This window comes from Gorilla gorilla, chromosome 5 (genome assembly GCF_029281585.2).
Source record: "Gorilla gorilla gorilla isolate KB3781 chromosome 5, NHGRI_mGorGor1-v2.1_pri, whole genome shotgun sequence".
In the NCBI taxonomy this organism is placed as follows: domain Eukaryota; kingdom Metazoa; phylum Chordata; class Mammalia; order Primates; family Hominidae; genus Gorilla; species Gorilla gorilla.
Window position 1 is genome coordinate 48,253,294 of NC_073229.2, and position 6,215 is coordinate 48,259,508.

Here is a 6,215-nt window from a genome sequence, read left to right on the forward strand (position 1 = left end):
TTTAAAAAAGATAGAAGTTTATTTCTCTCACAGGTCAAGAGGTGGACAATCAACAATCCAAGATGTGTGACAATGCCACCACTACAAGGTCCCTGAGTATTCAGAACCTCAACCCCCAACTTTCAGATTCACAACCACAAACTTCTATTCACTGTCCAAAGTGAAGCTCTGGCTTCCTCGTCCATGTTCAAAGCCTCAGGAAGGAGGAAGGGCTGAGAACACCAGTTGTCTGGGAAGAAACTTCTTTTTTTTTTTTTGAGACGGAGTCTCAGCTCTGTCGCCCAGGCTGGAGTGCAGTGGCATGATCTCGGCTCACTGCAAGCTCCGCCTCCCAGGTTCACGCCATTCTCCTGCCTCAGCCTCCCGAGTAGCTGGGACTACAGGCGCCCACCACCATGCCCAGCTAATTTTTTGTGTTTTTAGTAGAGATGGGGTTTCACCGTGTTAGCCAGGATGGTCTCGATCTCCTGACCTGGTGATCTGCCTGCCTCGGCCTCCCAAAGTGCTGGGATTACAGGCGTGAGCCACCGCGCCCAGCCGGAAGAAACTTCTTAAAAGTTAACTTATAGCTCCTCAACTTATGGGCAAGCATTTAAGTTGAGTTTATTAATTCTACAGAGGTTATCTCCCTAAAAGGGGGCTAGGAATGACAGGATTAGGGTTTGTGTTTGGTGATTTCAAAAGAAACAGGAAATTGTTCTGGCTTAGATGCTGTCAGAAAGCAGGGGCAATTCTATGACTACTTCTTAATCTTATCTAGAAGGAGGGAGAAATGAAATATGGCTAAAGCTGTAAGGTAAGAAAGCCAACACATTTTAGCTGACAGGGAACTGTTTGGTGTTTTTGTGCTTAGACAAGATTTTGAAGTTTGTCTAATTTCATCACAAACACAGGATGACCTTGTCTGACACTGATTTTCTGTGAGATAGTTTATGTTCAACAAGAGTACCATGGCCTAACTATGGGCAACAGGCCAGCTCCCAGCAACACCAAAGCCTGCCAGTTATTGTCAGGCCAGTTCCCAATTCTCAGGGACTGTTTTTCTTAAAAGTATGCAAACATATAATTACAGGTTGAGATGAATCATATGAAGGAAATAAATGGGGTACTGAATAGAAACAGTAGTTGGGGAGCTACTCAAGACATGGTGGCCGGGCGCGGTAGGTCACGCCTGTAATCCCAGTACTCTGGGAGGCTGAGGCGGGTGGATCGCCTGAGGTCAGGAATTCAAGACCAGCCTGGCCAACATGGTGAAACCCTGTCTCTACTAAAATAACAACAACTAGCGAGGTGTGGTGGTGGGCATTTATAAATAATCCCAGCTACTTGGGAGGCTGAGGCAGGAGAATGGCTTGAACCCAGGAAGCAGAGGTTGCAGTTAGCTGAGATTGCACCATTGTACTCCACCCTGGGCAACAGAGCGAGACTCCATATCCAAAAAAAAAAAAAGACATGGTGGCTAGGATAGACCTCTCTGAGGAATCTGTAGATGAAGGGCCCAGAACTTAGCCTTGAGGAACTCTGACATTGAATTGCTAAGTGAAGAAGGACAAGGATAAGCCAGACAAGGAGACTAAGGAGGGATGACGGAGAGGCAGGGAGAGATCTCAGAGTGTGGCGTCACCTGGCTGCTTGCTCAGTGCCAGGTACCCTGCTAAGCTCTTTATAGACATTGTCTTTGTCTTATTTAAGCTTCACATACTTTTTTTGGGGGGGGAGAGGGGGTGGTTCAAGCGATTCTCCTGCCTCAGCCTCCCGAGTAGCTGGAATTACAGGTGCCCACCACCACACCCGGCTAATTTTTTGTATTTTAGTAGAGATGGGGGTTTCACCATGTTGGCCAGGCCGGTCTCGAACTCCTGACCTCAGGTGATCTACCTGCCTCGGCCTCCCAAAGTGCTGGGATTATAGGCATGAGCCACTGCACCTGGCCAAGCTTTGCATACTTTCAGTGAACATTTTAGTGCCTACTGTAGGGCAAGCACTGTTTTAGGAGCTGGAGCTACATCAATAAAAAGGACAAAATCCCTGCCCATATGGAGCTTACATTGCTTTGAGGATGATAGACAATATACATAGGTAATATAATTTTAAGTAATAGTAAATGCTTCAAATGAAAATAAAGTGAAAAAAGAGGTTAGAGAGTGACAGGTAGAAGAGAACAGGTTGATACAAAGAGAGAGCTGCTTTGAGGAGGTAACACATAGAGAGAAAATTAAACGAGGGAACAAACCATATGAACACACAGAGAAAGTGCGTTCCAGGCACAGGGAACAGCAAAGGCAAAGGCCTTGATGCAGGAATGACTCTGGGGTGTTTGAAGTAAAAATAGAAGGCCAGGCCAGGCGTGGTGGTTCATTCCTGCAGTCCCAGCACTTTCGGAGGCTGAGGCAGGAGCACTGCTTGAGCTCAGAAGTTTGAGACCAGCCTGGGCAACATGGTGAGACCCTGACTCTGCAAAAATGTTTAAAAAGTACCCAGGCCTGGTGGCGTGTGCCTGTAGTCCTAGCTAGTTGGAGGCTGAGGTGGGAGGATCCTTTGAGGTTGCAGTGAGCTATGATTATACCACTACACTCCAGCTTGAATGACAGACCAAGATCCTGGTTCAAAAAAAAAAAAAAGCCCAGTGTGGCTAGACTGTGGGAGATGGGATCAAGATGTTTAACAGAGGGCATATTGTACAGAGCCCTATAAACTATGGTAAAGCATTTGGATTTTATTCTGGATTTTATACTTTTTTAAATACTTTTATACTTTGAACAAATGGATTTACTTTTTTTTTTTTTCTTTTTGAGACGGAGTCTTGCTCCATCACCCAGGTTGGAGTGCAGTGGCATGATCTCAGCTCACTGCAACCTCCACCTCCCGGGTTCAAGTGATTCTCCTGCCTCAGCCTCCCAAGTAGCTGGGACTACAGGCGCCCACCACCACGCCTGGCTAATTTTTGTATTTTTAGTAGACACAGGGTTTCGCCATGTTGGCCAGCCTGGTGTTGAACTCCTGACCTTTTGATCCGCCCGCCTCAGCCTCCCAAAGTGCTGGGATTACAGGCGTGAGCCACCGCGATTGGCCCATGGATTTACATTTTAAAACTACCTCTGACTGTAGGTGTGAAGGATAGACTAGAGAATGAGAATGACAGCAGGCAGACCAGTTAGGAGGCCAGTGCAGTGCAGTGGTCCAGGGAGAAGAGATGATGGCTTGGTCAGGGTAGAGGTGGAGAGAAGTGGTCAAATTTGGGTTATGTTTTAGTCTCAGTTGATGGCAATTACATCTTTCTAGTTAACTCAGGCCAGAAATATTGGAGTCATCCTTAATTCTATTTGTCAAACATGACCTCCAATCCATTAACTAAACTTGTTGGCTCTTTTCCAAAATACATTCAGAAACCAGCCTTTTTCACACCTCCACAGCTGTCACCCTAGTCTGAGTCACCATCACCTCCTAATAGATCTCCCTGCTTCTGTCATTTCTGCCCATTCTTTGCTGCCCGCCCCCTCCCACCTCCCGCCCAGGTTGTTCTCAGCACAGCCTCCAGAGTCATCCTTTTTATTTAACAATTTAAAAAATGTTATAGGCCAGGCGTGGTGGCTCACGCCTCTAATCCCAGCACTTTGGGAGGCCGAGGCAGGCAGATCACGAGGTCAGGAGTCCGAGACCAGCCTGACCAACATGGTGAAACCCCGTCTCTACTAAAAATACAAAAATGAGCCAGGCATGGTGGCGCACGCTTGTAATCCCAGCTACTCAGGAGACTGAGGCAGGAGAATTGCTTGAACCCAGGAGGCAGAGGTTGCAGGAAGCCGAGATCACGCTACTGCACTCCAGCCTGGGCAACAGAGCAAGACTCTGTCTCAAAAAAATAAAATAAAATAAAAATAAAAAAATTGTATTATATACGGAGACAAGGGGTCTCGCTATGTTGCCTAGGTTGGTCACAAACCCCTGGGCTCAGGCAATTCTCCTGCCTCAGCCTCCCAAAGTACTGGCATTACAGGTGTGAGCCACTGCACCTGGCCAGGTCATCCTTTTATTTATTTTATTTTATTATTTTTTTTTTTTTGAGACGGAGTCTCGCTCTGTCGCCCAACCTGGAGTGCAGTGGCGGGATCTCGGCTCACTGCAAGCTCTGCCTCCTGCGTTCATGCCATTCTCCTACCTCAGCCTCCCCAGTAGCTGGGACTACAGGCGCCCGCCACCTCGCCCAGCTAACTTTTTTGTATTTTTAGTAGAGATGGGGTTTCACCATGTTAGCCAGGATGGTCTCAGTCTCCTGACCTCGTGATCCACCCACCTAGGACTTCCAAAGTGCTGGCATTACAGGCACGAGCCACCGCGCCCCGGGCCAGGTCATCCTTTTAAAATGTAGGTTGGATCACATCACTCTGCTCAGAACTCTGCAGTGACTTCCATTTAAATCAACAGAAGAAGCCAAAATCCTTAAGATAATCTAAAAGACCTTTCCCAATCCAGACCCTGCTTTACTTCTCTTTTCACCTTTCCCACAACTCTGGCTCACTCATGCCACTCCAGCCCCTCTTGCCTCCTTCCTGTTTGTTCCCCATGTATGTCCAAACACTCCTGTCATAGGGCTTTACTCCAGCTGTTTCTTATGCTAGAAAGGCCCTTCTCCTGGAAATCCATGTGGCCAAAACTAATCTTCTTTAATGATTTGCTTGAATTTCACTTTACTGAGGCCTCATTTAAGACTAAAATCTGTCCTCTTGATACTTTTAAACTTGATCCATATTTTCTTTTATCTATAGGATCATCTCCCCTGCTAGAAATGTAATCAGAGATCTTTATTTTATTCAGTAGTATCCCAAGAGCGTAGAAGAGTGCCTGGCACATACTATACACTCAATAAATATATTTGTTGAACAGATGAATGAAAAAATGAGGCAGACTTAGCTGGCTGATGGATTGATTAGGGGAGGAGGAATGGAGAAAGAGGATGATGACCTTTCAGTTTTGGCCCAAATAACTGAATGACCTGTGGTGCAATTTCTTGATGAGGAAGCGTGGAAGAGACAGGCTTTAGGAGTAAGAACAAGAGCTCCATTTTGTACGTATGAGAGAGATTTATTAAAGATCTCAGAGAAGATGTCCCATAAGCAGTTGAATTCATGAGCCTGGAGCTCGGGGCAGAAGTTGGGGGCCAGCAAGAGAAGTTTGGGAATCTTCATTGGTTATAGATGGTATTTAAAGTCAGGAGGTGATAGGTGATAAGTCTAGATTAAGGAGAGTGTCAAAGATTTAGCCCTGAGGCACTTCAACATTTAGACTTCAGGAGAAGCCCATTAGATGCAAAGGAAACCTATAGAGAGTAGTGTCCCTGAAGAAAACAAAGGAGGGAGGGAGCGACCAAGTCTATCAAACATTGATGGGAGAGTGAGTAGGATGGCCCCAGATCTGTTGACTTTGGCAAGTGTGAATTCAGACAATGGTGGCAACAAAAGCATGATTGTAGTGGTTTGAGAGCTGACAGAACTACAGGAGCACCTTGCTCAAGCTCCCATATTAAGTGGTAGAGTTAGAAGTGAACCAAAGTCTTGATTGTGGTGATAGTTTACTGGGTTTATGCATGTCAAAACTTATTTAAGTGATACTTTGCAGTTTATTTTGGGTGCCATTTTATTTTGTGTACAGTTTATTGTATGTCAATTATATCTCAGTAAAGCTGTTACCAAAAAAAATACATGAACCGAAGCTCCACTGCACCATGACTTCTGCATGTTGGGCTCCAGTTCCCTGTTTACAATTGTACACCTCGGGATTTTGTGACACATTTCAACACTGGACCGATCAGACCTCTCCCTTAGTCATTGGTCTGCACTGTCTTTTCTGCCCATGACCCAGTCAGTCTCGCGCCCCATGACCCTCTCCTAAAACACGCGCAGTCTCCTCTCTCTTCCCCTTCCTCTCGTCTCTTCCTTGCCTACCAGCCTCACCTGATGGGCTCGTGTTCTCTCCGTCCCCGATCCACTCGGGCTCCGGCAGCTGCTGCTTGGGCGCCTTCGGCATAGCGGTGGCAGAACTAGAAACGAGTTACAGATAGAAACTAGAATATGCTTTCTAAAAAAACAAAAAACAAAACAAACAAACAAAAAAAAAACAGTATGCCTCAACTCCTTCATACTAGTAGGAAATTATTATGTTCATTCCTTGAGTCTCGCGGCGTCGGGAGGTCACGGCGTCAGGCTTCCCAGACAGTC